At 43.6% G+C, this 19,005-nt stretch overlaps 1 long non-coding RNA gene across 1 annotated transcript in view; it reads left to right on the plus strand.

The window, feature by feature from the left end:
• Positions 1–19,005, plus strand: part of LOC115079882 — a 100,736-nt gene that overhangs the window by 10,994 nt on the left and 70,737 nt on the right. The window contains exon 2 of the long non-coding RNA XR_003853430.1: positions 13,992–14,089. This is a non-coding gene — a long non-coding RNA (uncharacterized LOC115079882). The remainder of the gene's footprint in view (positions 1–13,991; positions 14,090–19,005) is intronic.

Raw genomic sequence — 19,005 nt, forward strand, 5'->3', positions numbered from 1 at the left:
AGTTCAATACTATGTTTATTGTTCAATGTAACGCCCCGGCGACAGTTGTGTTATATGGAAACCGACTTGATTTGATATATATATATATCAAGAAAGGCGGTATATAAAAACCCTAAATAAATAAATAGATGGTACATCATGATGCCAGCAGCCATCACCTAGCAGATCACCTCTCAACAAACACGTTTGAACTTGACCTGAAAGGAGAGATGTCTTTACCATGGTAATGCTGGTGGAAGGTAGAAGTTAAATGACTTTCAAATAAAGAAAGGCCTGACAAACTCTTGAGGAAATTAAAAAGTCCTGGGATAGGAGGCAATGTTCTGTTGTGGATTGAGAGCTGGTTAAAAGATAGAAAATAGAGAGTAGGGTTAAATGGTCAATGTTCTCAATGGACAAAGGTGAAGTGCCCCAAGGTTCTGTTCTGGGACTCTGTTTGTTAACATATTCATAAATGACCTAGAGATGGAAACAATGAATGAGGTGATCAGAATTGCTGCTGATACAAAATTATTCAAATTTGTTAAATCACAAGAGGATTTTTTTTTTTAAGACTGGGAGACTGGGCATGCAAATGCAGGTGACATTTAGGGCCAGATCATAAAATCCGGGCTCTGCCAGCGCAAGGGGGTGCACACATGGGCACCTTGCACGCGCCGAGCCCGAGGGGAGCTCCGATGGCTTTCCCCGTTCCCTCCCTCGGAGCGGCCTTGGAGGGAACATTTTTTCTGGCATCCCCCCCACCTTTGCTCCAAAAGTTATGCCTGCCCAAGGCAGGCGTAACTTGCGCGCCGGCCGGCTGTCGGCGCGCCATGCCCCGGCACAGGCCGCTGTGCCAGAGCACTTGACCAAGCCCCGGGACATACACGCGTCCCGGGGCTTGCGCGCACTGCCGTGCCTATGCAAAATAGGCTCGGCGCGTGCAGGGGCAGATTTTCTCAGGTTACACGCGTATGTTACGCATGTAGCATTTGAAAATCTGCCCCTTAATGTGGATAAGGACATGAAGAAAAGAGCAGCCTAAATTATAGCTGCACAATGCAAGGTTCCACATCGGGAGGAGTCGTCATCTAGGAAAAGCATCTAGGTGTCATTGTGGATAATATGTTGAAATCCTCTGCTCAAAAAAGATATAGCAGAATTATAAAAGGTAAAGAGAAGGGTGAACAAAATGATAAAAGGGATGGAATGATTCCCCTATGAAGAAAGAGGTTAGGGCTGTTCAGCTTGGAGAAGAGACGACTGAGGGGGGATATGATAGAGGTCTTTAAGATCATGAGAGGTCTAGAACAGGTAATGTGAATCAGTTATTTACACTTTCGGATAATAGAAGGACTGAGGGCACTCCATGTAGTTAGCAAGTAGCAAAACCCTGCTCTGGAAAGCCATGTCTAGAGAAGAGGTGGTAATTCAAGCTCCGTGCACAATCTTCAGCATCTTTGTTGAAACTACAGTGGCTAGCATTAATTGTAATATAAATATCCATCCACTGGGTCCTTATTTGAGAGTACATTAGTGGTATACATTCATTTGAAATAAAATGGGAAATTTGAATGACGTGTCTTGTTTCATTTTTAAAATGAAACAAAAATGAATGAAATTTCATGCATTTTCCTTGGTTTCATAACATAAAGCAGAGTCCCGCTGCCACAAGAGGATACCAAAAAAAAAACAACTTTCTGGCCGTTCCCTGATCCTCTTCCCCAGCTTCCTCACCACCCCCACTCCCCCACTGCCTTCCTCCACCGGGCAGGAGCAATCCCCTGGTTGCTCTTACCCCATCAATACTGCACTTATAAATCATAAAATTTAAGAAAAATAAAATTAAAAAAAAAATACTACACTTATAAATGGCGCCAGCAGACCAAGGCCGGTGTCGTCAACTTTTGCCATATAAAAATAATGCCGACCTGGGCCTCCCTGGGAGGCTGGGGCTGGGGGATGGTGAAAGGGCCAGGGACGGGTTGGGTTTTTTTTGTTTTTGTTTTGGACTGATGTTTTGATTTTCCTTTCGTTTTGTAAATTTTTGTTTTTTGTTTCACTTTTTCATTTTAAATAAATGACCCTCTTCCCCCCCCCACCCCGAAACATAAAAAAATGAAAAAAATAAATGTCTGTGCGGAACCCTAGAGTACTCCATACCCTCCTATCACATTTTTAGCCATCATGCGTTAATGACATTGTGTTGCTAAAGTCTGCGAGTGGATTTGATTTTTTTTTTTTGTCCCAGAGTTCATATATTTCTGTGCCAGATCACTCAGGCGTCGATCATTTATCCAGATTTATTTTCTCTTAGCTATCATTACATGATAAATTCTGACACCTGGAGCCCTGCTTTCAGGAAACCCAGGTGCTACAGCAGAGTGCACGGAGATGGAGGTCACAGAGCTGTGAATCTGAGAGTCCTAGAGGCTTCTGTTCCTAGCAGTAAATAGAAGTGCCAATCTGAGTCCCTCTTTCCCTTATCCGTGCTAACCGGTAATGACACTCGGCTGCACTGGATGCTTCGGCTAAGAGCTTTCCTATGTCTCGCTACAGCTTGAGAAAAGCCCGGTTTAAATGCCTCCGTGGCAGGGTTTATTCCTTTTCATAGGGTCCGAATATCGATTCTACTTCATTGTCAGATCGAAGTCCTCGTGAAGATTGGTTCATGCATATTCCTGAAGTGACTTCAGTTTTAAAGGAATCTACGCTTTTGCTCCTGTGAATGCTCCTCCCCAGTCCCACAGCTCTTCTTTAGCTGGGTCTGCAAGCTAAGACTGAATCCTACAGAGAGGAGAGATTCAAGTACATAAGCTCAGTATTCTCCACTTAATGATAACAACAAACACGGCTCTAATTGTTAACATCTAACTAGCCCCCCCCCCCCCTCCCCCTTTGTAAACTTTTCGATGGCTTAGGGCTTAATTTTAGGATCTTTGCAGATGCCATCCAGTTTTCATTTCCCGTTGGTTCTTCAGTTGTTATCGCCTTACAGGAGCTTGAAATCTATAGGTCGGCCCCATCTCTCAAGATGGCTACAGCAGAGCAGGCTTGCCCTCAATATTAAAAACAAATACAGAAATTACTTTTATTTCGAGGTACCCCCAAAACTGAAGATTTTCCAGTTTGAAAATCAGGCAATTGAAGCTCAAACTGTTTCATGTGATTTGGGAGTCATGTTGGACACCAGGCTCTTAGTTACATTTTTAACATGAGGTTTCATTAAGCCTGGATATTATAAACTGAGAGTGCTGAGGAGTCTTAAGCCATTTCTGGAAGCAGATGACTTCAGATTAGTGCTCCAGTCTATGGTCGTCGCAGGACTGTACTATTGTAACTCACTTCTTCTTGGGGGTCCCACAGAACACCATTAAGCTTCTCCAGCTCTTACAGAACTCTGCGGCTAGGATTCTGTTTGGAAATCACAAATTTGATCGTATAACCCCAGTTTTGTACAAACTACAGTGGTTACCAATATCAGGTGCTTGCTTTACTTCATTGTATAGTTTATAACAGTGATAGTAGTTAGCTAGGCACCAGACTGCACCTTCGCTCATGCAAATAAAGGGTTAATACCTGTTCCCCACCATCAAACAGGCACACTTGGGAGAAGTTAGGGCAAAGAGCAAGATGTGAAGCAGGTCCCAGTTTGTGTAACAAAATGATGGAGGCCCTGAGATTAACAGCTAAAACAATTTAAAAACGGGACTCAAAACCTGGTTATTCCTGCAGGCTTTTAAGGGACACGAATAATACATCTCATTGTTTCTGTATGGCAAGTAAATCCTAAGGTGGTCAAATGTCATACGATGTACCCGATGTTGTTTTATATTGTATTTGTATTGTTTTGTTAGTTAATCATATGTGTGGTTTTTTTTTTGTGATCCGTTTTGGTTTTTAAGGCAGTATAGAACATTTATTTAAATAAAATAAATAAAAAAAGATTATAAAGGACAGTCAAAGACAGCTTGTATAAATAATGATATACCTGTAGGGGACATTTTCTTCTAATGTATTCATAAAATTAAAGTTTTATTGACATTTTTTTCCTTCAGTTCAATCCAGGCCAGCAAGTGTTTGATGTCCATTTGCTATCCTGAAATCACTGCAAACCTGCCTAAGTGATCCTGTTAGCATGACGGGAGCTTTTATACACGCGAAGAAGAGCCAGAGACATAGCGGGTGCCTGGTGAAGTCATCGAGGGACTATCCCTGTCACCTAGAATGTAAATGCCTTTTCTCGGCTCTCATTTCCCCACCAGACCCAGTGATCCAACCACTCCTCTCCCAATTAGTAGGGCTTCTTCTCTTCCTCCTACGTGTGAGGTGCCAAGACAGCTCTGCCTGCTACAAGCACGCGCATATTTTGTCAGTGTAATTGCCTGGGCCACCCTTCCCTGGTGCAAGTCTGCATTATCGAGAGCTTAGGGGGGCATTTTGCATATTATCTGCATGGCTGCACAGTCCGTGGTTACATTTTCCCAGCAGTCTTTGCACCAATTTTCAGAATTAAAGTAGGCGCATACTTTCCTTTTGAAAATTGCCGATGGAACAAGTGCCTTTCAGAGACTTGTAGCTGCTTTTTTCTGTGAGCAGTTTTTTCTGATTAAAAAGAGGGTATAGTTTTGAAAATTCTCTCCAACCTAATCCTTCCCTAGGAGTGGCCCTCCCACCCCCATAGTGTGTTTTTTTTTTTTGTTTTTTTTTAATATCATCCAAATATATTTGAAGTAGGGGGCAGAGGGAGCAACTAAACAGGTTCCAAATACCAATGGCTCTCTCTAGCCAAAAGTAAGTGCCCATACATAAAAGACATTGAGGAAGCTTTCCCTCAATTTTCTGCCTATACTTTTGGCATGTATGTCACGCTGGAAGGGAACATGAAAGCAAGGTCTTCCTCTTGTATCACCTCTTTTCAAGGAAACATCTTCCTAGAACCTTAAGTCTGCAAAAGTAAACCCGACAGTGGAAATCTAACCTCAGAAAACCAATGGTGCAGAGATGGTATTAACTGGATAGATTCATGCTAGCACATGCTGCAGGGCATTTGAGAGGACTCCTCTAGACTCTGTTTCCAGGAAGTCTATGCCAATGCTATTTTGGAAATAGATGTCTCTTCTTGGGGTAAGCAGTTGATATACTATTACATTTTTGTTGAGTTGCATCTGTTGACCCGTTCAGTAGTTGAAGAAGGATGCAGAAAAGGCATAGGGCACTTTTTAGAATCTATCTCGGTATCCTGAATGCTAATTTCCTCATATTCTGTTTTATCAGATGCCAGTGATTATAAAGATCAGAATGGGGGGACATGAAAAACGTAGCCAAGTATTTAATTGATTCTGTTACTGACCAGAATGACCGTACAGTTCTGTGTCCCAGAAGAGGGAGGTGGCCATCTCCAAACCTACACCTGGCTGATAAGTGAAAGCAGGGAGGGGCGTAGGATCTTTCTGTGCTGGATTCATGACTCAGCTGCTGCTGGTGTTAATGGGCAGCCTGCATAGCCTGTTTGGTCTTTTCCTGCCATCAACTGTTTTTCTCTGTTTCTCAATTTCTAAATAGTGTTCAGTTTTTGGACAAATGTAAATTTGTTCTATGTTCAGTGATATTTCTTTGCATATCAATCTCCATGCCCTCTAAATAGACTTGAATGATACACAGAGCACTACAACTTATAGGTCAGTGGTGCACATTTTTTAATCATAAATTTCCAGTAAAGGGGGCCAGTTGTTGAAGTCATAATGTGGATCAGGATTGCAAGAGTCTCGTCTCCACTTCACTACTGTTGGAGACAATTTCTATTTGCCTACACATGGAAAGAGATGGTAATAACTATTAAAGTTCATTATATTGTCATATAGAGCAGTCATCAGTGATTTCTTTTTTTTAAATCAATTTCTCTTTGTTTTTTGTTGGTTCTTTTTGTTAATGTGACTCAGTTTCATGCACAAAAATTCCAAAAAGACCCCTACGTTTTCGCCAAAGCGTCTATTTGGAAATTATCAACAGGCAAAAAAAAAAGTTTTGCAACAAAATAATTTTGCGCACTAAATAGATGCTCAAACGGTTCTGCGGGACTTTTGTATGGACCCTAACCCTTTCTCTTAAGATATAAAAATGGGCGAATGCATAAATCGGTAGCTAACATGAACAGCCAAGCAGAAAATTCGGAACCCTCCAGTCAAGCGATGGAAGAAAAACGGTGATCTGCATGCCAACAGCAGTTCTACACCGATGTGTGCGGTCTACAATACCAAGGAGCCACCTCACACACAAAATGAAGAGCAGACTTCAAGCTATTAGCTAAGTGACAATAGCTGATTCAATTATATTGGACTGTGGTGTTAAACACTGGTCGATCCAATTCTGCTCCGGAAATTATTTGATTATTTACTGGAACTGCTGGAGGTGCTTGTAAGGGAAATGGGGAGAACTGAGCACATAACTCAGGTCTATCAAGCGTAAATCTTTAAAAGGGCCTGGAGGCACCAGGCCTCTCTCGTTTCCCACTGCAGAGAGAGCTCCTGAACCTTCAGACGGAAGGAGCGGAGCAGCAGAGCTGAACCCAACAGGAGAAGTGGAAGGAGGAGGCACTGCAGGGCTTTGCAGGATGCAGCACTAAAGCCCAGAAGCGCATCTTAAGCGGCAGGTGAAATCATTCCAGCTATGTGTGTGTCGCGTAATTGCGGGGTGATGTCAGAATAAAAACATTGCTGAGATAATTATAGTTCTGAATTAGGAATCCTGAGATATTTTCTAACTTTTGTGTGTTTAAACTTAATTACACGCCCTTTCAAAAAAAAAAAAAAGGGCCCAGAGCCAGTTACAAACCCCCTGAGCTCACTTTCCCTCCAGGTGATCCTTGTCCCTGCAACTCAGCATCTCTCGCTTCTGTGGGGTCTGGGAGACAAGTAATTCTCAAGCCTGTCCTTACTCTCTCTGTATTGCCAGGGCCTGGGCAGGAGATCCCTGGCGCTATGACCACTCACTCTCTCTCCTTCTGCTGCCTAGGGAGAGGGGTTCCTGGGTCTGCACTGCTCACTGGATACAGAAGTCACTGCAAGACGGTCTTTTTTTTTTACAAAGGCTTCTGCAACATCTGTCAATTTTTTTTTTTTTTTGTTCTTTACATATCTTTAGGGACCTTTGTTTTTCAGTTTTTTTTATTTTATTTTACCTGGGAATTTCAATATTAGAACAAAAAAGAAAATGACACGTCCACTGATCTTTCTCCTGTGTGTAATATCGAAGTCATTTTTCCACTGACATCTTTTGCTTTGAAATTCCCAGGCAAAATAAAATTGAAATGAATGCCTCTGCATATCTTGTAATCTTGTACCATGACTGGAAAGCTATTCTTTTTTTTTTTTTTTACTAACGGAGAACTACAAATTAGCTTGAGCAAGTTATGTTTCTTTTGTAGATGGAGCCTGGCTTCCAGGCAAATGACTTGCATTAGGTTTTGGCCTCATCTCAAAAGAGTGAGATATGCAGGAAATCTCTGTAAAACAGAAGAGGTAATGTAGAAAAGGGCAAGCTACGGAGACGCCTGCACGCGGCACAGACTGCGAGGAAAGCACTGCCATCCTGCGGGGACGAGCCTGCCCGATAAGAAGTCTTCAATCACAATTATAAATGGGAGGCTGGAACGCTAATTTCTGTTGCCCTGGCTTCTAATGATGCCAAGGTATTTTGTGGCATGAGGTGAATTGGAATGGAAGTTCATTATTTGCTGATCTTTCATGCATGCATTCAAATGGCAGGATTTCAGTGCTTCACATTTTTTTTCCTTTTCTTGAGAAATGCGACTCCTATCTTTGTTTTTCTAATTAACTAGACAACTGGGTTGGCACATATTGCAAAAAATACACTAAGGATGGCCTCACTGTGATATAAACTTCAGGATGACGCAGTGGGCGTGCATACTTACAGAGAGTCATTTTAAAATGGCCTCCACACGTGTAGCTTTCTTTTCAAAATACTGTGGTAAGTGGTTGAGTACACATGCACATTCACTCTTGTAAGGTTACACCTCCTCTTCAGAGGGCGTAACTTAAGCATGTACATTCAGGCTCCTGGGAGTGATTTCTCAAAGGGGATTCCTGCATAAAAATAGCATATACACATGTAAGTAGTGTGCTGTTTAATAAAGATTGAGTTCATGTGCATTTTCAGTTTTGCGTGTATATTTTACAAGGGGGGAAGGGCATTTTGGGGTGAGGTTTAGAAGTACTCACAGTACTTCTTGTTTTGTAAGAGATATGCATATATATTACTGAACTAATTTGTATGCTTTTACAAATGCTAATTGACTCGCGCTAGTGAAATCGCACTCTGTTGTTGGCAGCTTTTGGGTGGCAGGCCTGGATGAATTGCTGGGGATCTGAAACAACATAAAAAAAAACTAATGAAATACTGTGTTTATATATCATTTTAGCTCGGTGTAGCATATGCCGAAATGTTTTAGTGTCCACTAAAACGTTTCGGCACATGCGACTCGAAGAAGAGCACATATGAAACGAGGTGTTTTGTGGAAAAATAAAATTGCACGTGCTAAAAGCAAAACAAACAAAACTTTTTAAAATTAAACAAATAGAAACATGAAACAAAATGAAAACACGCTTTTCTGCGTGCACGCCCGTATTTTAGCAAGGTGCTGCGAGGTAACGATGACGCTCTGTGGCTGTACAGGAAAGTGAACGCTGGCCTCAGAAAACAGAAAGCAGGACCGGGAGTGAGTGGAGATCCTGAAACCTCACAGATGGGGTAAGTGACATCTGAAGGGAGGATATTTCAGTTTTTAAATGTTGGCGGGGCTGGATTTTTTGGAAAGGAAACAAAAAGCAAATTTTGTTGGATTTATTCTTGATTTCTAACAAAATGAAAGGAGTTTTTCCCTGGCATTTTTCACGTCATTAGAAAACAAACACATATCCCTATTCATCTTTCTTTCAGTTTTTGTCTTCAGTATCTTCTGTCTCTGGCAGGGCTGGTGCTAGGTTTTTTGCTGCCCTGTGCGAATAATTACTGTGGTGCCCCCTCCCCGTTCATTTATTCTCTGCCCGCCCAGCTCCCTTCAGTGATACAAAACTTTAAAAACTGACCCCCCCCCCCCCCAATACCAATGGCTGGTGCAAGGGTATTAGATGCCCTAGGTGAACCTTATAGCCTTGCACAGCCCATTTCACACCTACAGTTAAGAGTTATGCATTTATATTTTACATGAAAAATACCACTTACATTATATTTACATGCACTGCTGTGATGCCAGCCTGAAAGCCCTGCAAAAAAGTCACTGGGACCTGATATGCTATTAGGTCTATTGTGATGTGTGTTGGGTGTGGGCTTGACCCTCTGAAAGCCCGAATGCACTAATACACTTCCTATTAGGAAAATGCCTCACCTCAGTCACACGTGCAGAACATAAACAGCCCCTCAACCAAATACAGAGCAATCATAAAGTAGAAATGCAAATGTGCAGATAAAAACTGAACTGGAAACTGAACTATAGAGTGCAACAATGAAAAAGCAGAACCATCACCATTCCTCAAACATCAAACAATAAAATCAAGAAATAAAATAAATACATAATCATAATACTAAAAACATACTAATAATGTTATTTCAAAAAAAGCTGATCCCACTGGCAGCAACAAGGGCCTCCTCGTCTTCTGCTGCCAGTGGGATCGGGTCCACTGGCAGCAGCACGGGCCTCTCCCTACTCCCAATGCCGCCCTGTGCAATTGTATAGTTTGCACACCCGGTGGCACCGGGCCTGATCTCTAGGAGTATTGCAAGTCTGAGCTACAATTGTTAAAGTGAAGGATAATAATTGTTCCCTCCAGGAAACCTGCAGTTTGTGACTGAAGGCCCGGAAAGTTTATCTTTTAACTTTAAAGAAACATTTTCCCATCTATTTTAACTGCAGCTTCTGTCTCTTATGTAGACAGCCTTGTGACTAAGACCAAGTCTTCTCCTTGGATAATCAGCTTGGATTCTGATCCGATTTCATGACCACAGAAGGAAAACTGTTACAGTGGCAGTGCAATCTTCAGAACCTCCAACACACCTAAGCTATTGCACCTGAAAAGTAACGAGAGCGTCTTCAGAAGCAGCGTGCAAGATGGATCTCAGGAACACTAGATTCAGTTAGTGCATGCTGCTGCCTCTTGAGTGTCGCCCTGGCTATCACATTTAACGTGAGTCAGATAGCCCCTCTTCTCTCCCCCAGACTCAATACCCATCCTCTGTGCCGCTTCTGGTGGGCTATTCCAATGCGAATTTCTTCCGTAGCTGCTGCCTGAAATTCCAAGGGGGCAGAGGCTGCGTTCTAACCTGTACAGAGTTGAGCAACTGGAATTAACTCCTTTCACCCACAGAAAGAGTTAAAAATATTTCAGTCGCTTATTGAGTGAAAGGAGAAAAAAATATTTTTTTTCTACCTCTGCAAGCTGCTGACCTCTTTTTGTCATTTATTATAGCGCAGAGTGGCTCCACTTGTCTGTGTGCTTCATTAAATTTGAATGAAGCCGGTTGGTCTTCAGTGGCTTGCAGTCAGGATAGCAGGAGCAAGGGGCCCGTAAAGTAATAAGCTGGTTGGAGTGCACCTGTGAAAATGTTCATCTGACTTTAAAGTGGCTCAATTACGAAGAGCAGATGAGTGAAAAATCTAAAAACGCCTGGTTTTTTTTTTACTAATAGTTCCCTCTCCAACTTCAAATCCTAATCCACTTAACTGTGGTGCGTTGACATTGCCATATCATGTGGCTCACAGCGCCGCAGGAATATCTGTGTGTGCATGTAGCGTCCAGGTGTGTGGTTTGAAAAACATTAGGCTTTTGCATCCTGCGATCTTTCCCAAGGGGGAATAAGATGTGTCGGTCCTGAAAACATTTGATTAGGAATGTCTGTGCACGCAAAAACACCAATTATCACATGCAAGAGTTTGGCATTTTTAGAAGACATCAGGCGTGGGCCTATTGTGGGAAGCTTGGTTGCCACAGGAAATATTTCACAAAGCGTGCATTTGGCTTCTCCTCTCAAATGATTACAATAATCTCCAAACTACAGGCTTCACAGTTAGGGTGCGCACTTCACCCAGATCAACTTGAAAGGCTGATCTGTTCTCGCATGCATGGAGTTGTGGTTTTGCCACAAAAAAAAACCCCGCCCTTCCCCGCTCCAAGACTCTCTCTTGCCCTGCAGTTAAAAATCCCTTCATGGATCAGGAGCAATCCCTTGTTAATTTTTTGCCATATGAAATGGTATTGGCCTGAGTCCGACCGGCACAGCAAACTTTAGCAGTGTCACTGGCCGCAGTTTGCCAGCCCCCATTTCCAGAAGAGGCAGCAGTGGAGTGGGAATGCCCTAGCTACAGCGTGAGAGGGTCCCAAGGATGGGTGATGGGGTTGCCAGAAGTGAAGAGGGGGGGCTGTGGTGATCCCCTGAAATTAAAAAAAAAAAATGAAAACTAACAATTTCATTCGTTTCATTTTAGAAATGAATTGAAATGAAATAGGAAATTTTCTTTAAAATTCCCATATTATTTCAAAAGAATCTACATCTCTATTGATTTATAAAACCACTAGAACACTGTATCTAATCTTCTTATTTTTGGTGGATCTTCCTATGCCACTGTGGTGCATGTATAATAAATCATTTTTTGTACCATCAGCCAGGCAGAAGAGGAGTCCATACAGCATGACTGATACCCAGTTTGATATGACGGAAGATGGTCGTCTTTTTTTTATACAAATGCTAGCTGAAACAATTCAAGCAACATAGCATTTCCAAAAGATTTTTCCAGTCTAATGAATGAACAATTCCTCAAGTTAGCCTTTTGACTGCTGTGCTGACAGCCTACCTGCTCAGGTAACCATGACAAGTTAAACACTTGAAAATCTTTAAGGCAAACAGCAGATATAAAAAAAACCCCACCAAAAAACCAAGCCCTATGCTTTTATATATGATGCAGTTGCTGTACTGAGCATGACTTCCTCTAGAGGTGGATTTGGTGAAAGCGGAGGTCTTTTCCTGATACAGGATCTCATGGAGGGAAAAATCTCCAGCTGTTCATAGCAGTGGGCGCGTTGCTGTAGAGTTTCCTGAACAGCTTGGCACTCCCGCACTTGGTAAGTGTAGTTTACTTACTGGCATCGTATCGTACACTCCAAATAAATGCCATGTAGGCACACGAAAGATACTCAGTAAGGCCCCATTTTAGTAAAGAGCATTTTGAATCATGCCCGACTCATCTTTGTAACATCTTAGTATTGACTGGTTTGTACCGAAGCCTCCACTGATTAAAAAAAAAAAAAAGTGACGTTTCTTTCCAGAAGGCTGTGACAGATGGGTTAGCAAGGACGAGTCTTCTTCCTGAAGTACTTTCAATAATAATTCAGGCAAAAAGCAGGAAAACTAAGAGTTACTACCAAACGAACTGGCTTAATCTGCAGGAGAGGAGTTGAGGGGAGCGGCATTGCCTAACATCCGGATCTTTACAGGGATGTCCTGGGCTGAACTTATTGGGGATGATATTATGGGGCTCCAGAGAGCAGCTCAAAGTTCCCCCCCTGCGCATAAAATGCTTTCTTCCGTAAACCTCTTTTGAAAATAGGGTGCAATAAGGGTTAAACGGCATTGCAAGCTGGGGACCAGAGGTTCTCGATCTCTCCCAGAGCATATTTATCCTCTCGCAAAGCACCCTGATTACATTTGCTTAACAAGCCCGTGTACTGTAGACGCAGAACGCACACGTGCATTTGCTGCGTGTACTTAGTAGCTAATTTTCAAAAAAGAAACTACCCAGAAAGTAGGGTGTGCATGGAAAAATGCTTCTTGTATTATTATTATTTTTAATTTGTGTTTTTGTTTCATGTGTCTTAAGTTGTTTCAATTATCAGAAGGAAAACAAAATCAAATAAATAAATAAAAAGGAATATCGTCTCCGAATTTAAAACATTGAAAACTGATCCTCTCTCTCCCCCCAGCTCCCAGACCTTCCCCTATGCCCTTCCCCTCTCCAGCTGGCTCTTACCCCATCTGTGGGCTTATCCAATGTTGAAATGTGACGAGCGCGTTTCCCGACCACTTTTGCCGCCCTGCCAGGTCCTGTTTCCAAAACACTGCTGGCCTGGCCCGGCCCTGAGGCCGGCACCATTTATACATCCGTACAGCATGCGAGTGTGCAAGAAAAACAGTGCCAGCCTCAAGACGCACCAACGCCATTTTGAAAATGGGGCCCAGTGCGGAAGGAGCCCCTGCGTTTTGCTCCTGACCCATTTCATAGCCCATGGATGGGATTAGAGCCATCTGGAGAGGGTGGAAGAGGGTCCGGGGGAGGGGGAAGTTTCAATTTATAAATGTAGGCAACGCTGAAGGGGTTAAAAAAACCCAAAAAACCCTGAATTGTGGCAGGAGCGGGTATTTGGCTTCATTTTCTAACAAAATAAAACCTGGATAGTTGGTGAAACATTTGCTACAGTAAAACATGCTAAGAGTGTGCTGACTGGGGGGGCTAAAATACCCCGCACACATTTGGAAACGAATGGGTAGATATGCAGGTTAGACGTGCTTCAGTCCGCTTGTGCGCTTCACCTCCGTGCCAGCACGTAACTTCATTCTGTGCACTGTCTGTTTGGGCACACACTGAAGGGGCTTTCGCTCACTAAACACGTCGCCAGTTTGTACATTCTTTCTCTTCCTTTTCCACACTGATGTGCTTGGCAGCTTGCTTTATCTGTGTGCCTTGGAGTCCTTATTGCTAAGATTATATATTTGTTTTCTGGTCGGAGTCTTTATTGCTAGCATCCTTCCCCTCTTCTCCCCACCCCTCGCTAGCTGTTATTTTTAAATCTCTTTTTGTATTTTGTGATCAGTATAAGTTAGTTATTGTTGGACTTACTCTACTTGGCATGTTCCTCTTGTTGTATTATACTTTTGAACTGGTTAGTATGTTTCTGCGTTAGCCTACTGTTCAATACTTATGAAAATTTCTTTTTTTTTTTTAGCAGATGATATGGGAGCCCGCCAGTCCCCCCCTGATGCTGCTTTGGTGCAAAACACGGCCGTGTGGGGTTCCTTGATTATCGAGTGTATTGTATTCCGAGTAAGTTTCTCCTGTTGCTTCTAATCAAATAAAATTGGGGACTTGTGCATTGAAGAGTGTTTCATTACTTTTTGAGCCACACATTTTTTTTTCTTTGATTCTGATTACTACTGCCAGAGTCATCTGACTTCTTTTGTAAGCTTTTGGATTTTCAGTAAATTTCATTTTTTGAACCAAGAACCGGTGTGGACGTTGGACTGTGTTAAGCGTGCATACGTCTTCCCCCGAGCCTCCCAGAGTTAGTCTGGTCCCCAGTGGAAATCCCTGGTGGACTTTATCCAATCCCAGGGCTGCAGCAGTGGCACTCACCTCCCTCTGCAGTCTCTGAAGGTGACCCCAAGGAAAAGGAGCGGGAGGTTTACAATTGGGAAGGGGGTGGCAGGGTGGGTGGAAGGGGGGGAACCTGGTGGGATGTATTAGTATTGAAAAGGGGGGTGGGGGATATACTTTATTGAATTTTGACAAGGTTGGAGGGTTCGGGGGGGGGGGGGGGGGGGGAGCCATCACGTAAACACTGCATTTGTATTTTTTCTTCTTGGGATGCCAGGGAGAATACCCAATTGCATGCAGGGGTTTGTAGTCTTACATTTCTGAGGGAATGCAATAGGGAAGTCAGAACTACAAGTCCCTGCATGCAGTTCGGAGAATGCCTGGACTGGATCAGCCCTGTTGGGCAAATCTGGAGCCTGTTGTCCACCCTAGGAAGTCCAGGCCGGAGCACTGTCACTGCCCTGCGGCTCTAGGAAGCAAGTTTGACACTTGAAACTTTTATACACTGCTGGGGGTGGGGGGATGGGAGCTGAAGCAAAGCCAGTCCTTATGCTCTCTATATAGACCAGCAGCAGGAAAAAGAAAGGTCAGAGCTTTAATACGCCGCCCAGCGTGCAAATGACCTACACCATAGAAGTGTGACTGGGAATCTTAGCAGGAACCGGAGCTGGAGCTGACGTCCTGTGGGGAGGGGGAGGGGTAGAGGAGCGGCTGTTCATTTTTTGGAACATGGTTCCCTCGCTGCTGCGGCTGGCCAGTGTGAATCGCTTCAGGGATTCTTTCAAATGCAGTTTTCAGCTCCACTAATGCCTCTGTTAGTCCTGATTGCCTCTGTTGGGGGTAGTAAAAGATCCTCTTATCACCGGGTTTTTGTAAAATACAGCTTTCTACTATTATTTACTGGCAATTTTTCTTCTCTTCCGCTCAGGCAGTTGCTAACTTTTCTTTGAAGTGGGTTTTGCTTTGTCTCTTAAGTAGCAGTCTCTATTTTTTTTTATGTTTGAATAGCACAATTACTCAAGATGCTCTTTGGCTGGATGTGCTGATGGTGTCCTTCTGTTTTAGCACTGCATTTGTATGAAAATCCTCTCTTTCTACAAATGTCCTTTGTTCATATCACAATAGTTGCAACGGAATAAAATCATAGCATCCCAGGGACAAAGTATGCTGTACCGTGGAAGTCATCAATCACTATTAATTAAAGGTAGTCTTATTCATATATTTAGAGCACAGCAAAATAATACCGGACTGCCACTGAATTGAGACAGACAGCATGTGAAATGGCTGCACCCCTGCGACGCACCATTTCCTGCAGTGTCAACGTGGAGCTACTGCACGGTTATTCCAGTGCATCCCAGTTGTGACATGTTGTTGCACCCTATCAAAGTCTTCATGACCCCATTGGCATATTCTGGAAAAAAAACAAACCAACACCCACCCCCCAAAGATTATTAGCGACACACACCAGGCCCGGCACGACTGGGTGTGCAAACCGTGCAATTGCACGGAGCGGCACACCTGGGGAGGTGGCGAGCTGGCAGCGGCAAAGGACGGAGAGAGCATGCTCATACCCTCTTCCAGAGGTGGCGCTCTCTCCTGCTTCGGTCCCTGGAAGAGGATATGAGCTCATATCCTCTTCCATCAGCCAAACAAACAGAGGGCTGCCCGTGCCTCCACCGGGGAGGCGGTATGGAGGGGGTGGGGTGCAGCGGCAGGGACTCTATGCACAGGGCAGCACAGAACCTAGCACCGGCCCTGACACACACACACACAGATTTAGTGATCTCATAAGCCTTCGGGAAGGAGGCTAATAAAAATATGACTTTGCATATCCAAGTTTGTTGCATGAATAGCGTCTGATTTTGACCGGGTGTATTATTCCTGAGTGTACTGGGAACCCAGTGGAAAGGGGTAGTTACTAGGTGTGCACACACGGATTTTTTTGTTTTTCATTTTGTTTTGGGTTTTTTCCCATTTTTGGGGGGTTTTTCTTTTTTTTTTTCTAGTGAATGCTTTTTTGAATCACCGAAAATGAAATGAAACAAAATAAAAAACTAATTTTGTGGGCAATCTCTTTTTCTGCTTCCTTTCATTTTTTCAGGCCATTTCAAAACAAACGCACTGCCCTAGCAGTCACACCGGGAATGGGGGACCAGGCTCTGGGGAAGAAGCTTTGATAGTGTTTGCTTCTAGTTATTTGCAAAATAACCTGAAACAACAACCAAGGCTAACCTTTTCTGCCATTTAGTTTTCCCTGTTCTGGATTGGAAAGAGTAATAGAGCCCATGTGAGAATCCGGCCACGGCTTCCCATTCCAGCATAATAAAGAGGACAATAGTTGGGGGAAAAAACCGGATTCACTTGTTTTCTGATGTTTACGGGCCTCTGTTCGGCCAAATCCCTACGCCATGCTGGAAGATATTTGGCTCTTGGTGTTTATTTTTCTCTTGCTGCAGAAAGGATGTTTGGACCAGTTTGGAAGGATGGGAGATTCAGTTCTGCCTCCACGGTGTCTATTTATATGTAATAGAGTTTTGCACACCTCCTTATGGAGGCCACAGGGTTTAAAATGTTCCTGTTTACTACCCGTTGCTAACAAAGCAGCAAAACGTTTACTTATCTCTGTGGGCCCCCCCCAGAGTCCTCTTACCTTTAATCTCATTTTCAGCTCCAGTTTCAACGCCTTTCGTTGGGCCAGTGAGAGAGCATAGCCTTTGGCTGCTGGCTGCCCGGGCACCGTCAACGTTTTGTTCTTGTGCTTCGTTCCAGCTGCTACTGTAACGCATTTTACAAGAGAAAAGGGAAAACTGATCAATTGCACACCCAAGCCAGAAAACAATTAATTTGAGCTGAGCTGCGTGGCAAAGGGTTTCTTATTCCTAAGTTGAAAAGCACTATGCATGCAACAGGAAAAAAAAAAAGCTCTCTGGGGACCTGTTTTGTAGAACTTCTCAAACACTATAGCAGCAGTAATCCCCCATGGAGAGAGAGAAATTCTGAAAAGCTTTTTACCTTCTTTATTTAATAGAAATGGGATACAGCGAGACAGAAAAAAAAAAAAAAAGCACATCAGGGGTGCTGTTGTCCGTGTCTTTGCAATATTGAAATGCCAACTCTCTTCCTCTCAGAAATGACACAGACACAGTCTTTTACGGTGTGTGAAATGTGTGTGATTATCGGTGAAGGATTTTTTTTCTGTTTCCTTCTGGAGGAGGTGGTGAAACAGGTCAGGGTAACTTTCAAACGCGAGGTCCCATATACACACACCTATAGGGCTGCACGGAAATCTGCTGCAATATTTTATAACTTGCGCGTATCAAGCGCACACAGATTATAAAATGCACGTAGGTCTCACTAGGCATGAATATCTGCAATGCATCGAAAGCGCGTATTTTTCCTACCAATTTTAAAAACATGCAGGGGTATATTTTACGCTCCAAAAACTGTGGCTTGCTCACATAAAACCCTGTTCACGAAGCCATTATGTGTTAAAACTTGCACGTGGAATTGAAATCGCCAATTTGCCGAAACCCCCACCAGTTCACCAGGTCCTTCTCCAGGTCATCGACATTCCTAGTTCTTCACTTTGCACTCCCCGCAGTTCACCCCAGACCTCCCAGCCAATCAACCACAGATCATAGACAAGTCTGATATCAATTGCACGTGATAATGCACAGGTGTAAAATTACGTGAATAACTTTCCAGATGTGCATGTGTAAGTCTTATAAAATAGCAACTTGCGTGCGGAACTCCTAAGCCCCCCAGAATGCCCCTTTTTTCTCATGAAAATGTGTGGGCGAGACCAAAAATATGCACATACTTTTGATGTTTATTAAATAGCATATAAGCGAGTGCCAGCTACTTACATGCATAGACAAATTTTGGGCCGGATTTTAAGAGGTACGCGCGGGCGTACATTTGTGCGCGCAACCCAGCGCACAAATCCAGGGTCGGCGCACGCAAGGGGGTGCACACTTGTGCACCTTGCACGAGCTGAGTCCTAAGGGAGCCCCGATGGCTTTCCCCGTTCCCTCCACCCCCCCACTTTCCTCTTCCTTCCCCTACCTAACCCTCCCCCCCAGCCCTATCTAAACCCCCCTCTTCTCTGTTTTACAAGTTGTGCTTGCTGGGCTAGTGGCCCACAAAGGCCTCTGGCCAAGCCCCGGGACATACGCTCATCCCGGGGCTTGCGCGCATCCCTGGGCCTATGCAAAATAGGCTCGGCAAGCGTGACCCCCCCTGTGCACGTAAATCCAGCTGGATTTACGTGCATAGGGCTTTTAAAATCTGCCCCTTTATGCACGCAAATGTTTTGAAAATTCACCCTATAGTTTTTCCCTATTGTACTCGTTCTTTGTATGCGTTGGCATTATTTGGGCATCTTGGAATGCTTCCAACCTCTATTATTTCTTCTTTACAATGTTTAATCCTCTTTCCAAAGTAACTGATATAGGGAAACCATGCTACCTGACCTGGTACCCTGCATCTCGTCCTGTCAGCACTATGGCTGAAATAAGGCTAGGAGCCGGTACCAACCCAATATTTAATGTGGATGCAAAAAGCCATCAAAATCATAGAGACTGCTCCATCTGTGTTCTCATATATAGGAGCTGTGTTCCTTAAGAATGTGTCACACTCACTCTGGA

The sequence above is a fragment of the Rhinatrema bivittatum genome, chromosome 18 (genome assembly GCF_901001135.1).
Source record: "Rhinatrema bivittatum chromosome 18, aRhiBiv1.1, whole genome shotgun sequence".
In the NCBI taxonomy this organism is placed as follows: domain Eukaryota; kingdom Metazoa; phylum Chordata; class Amphibia; order Gymnophiona; family Rhinatrematidae; genus Rhinatrema; species Rhinatrema bivittatum.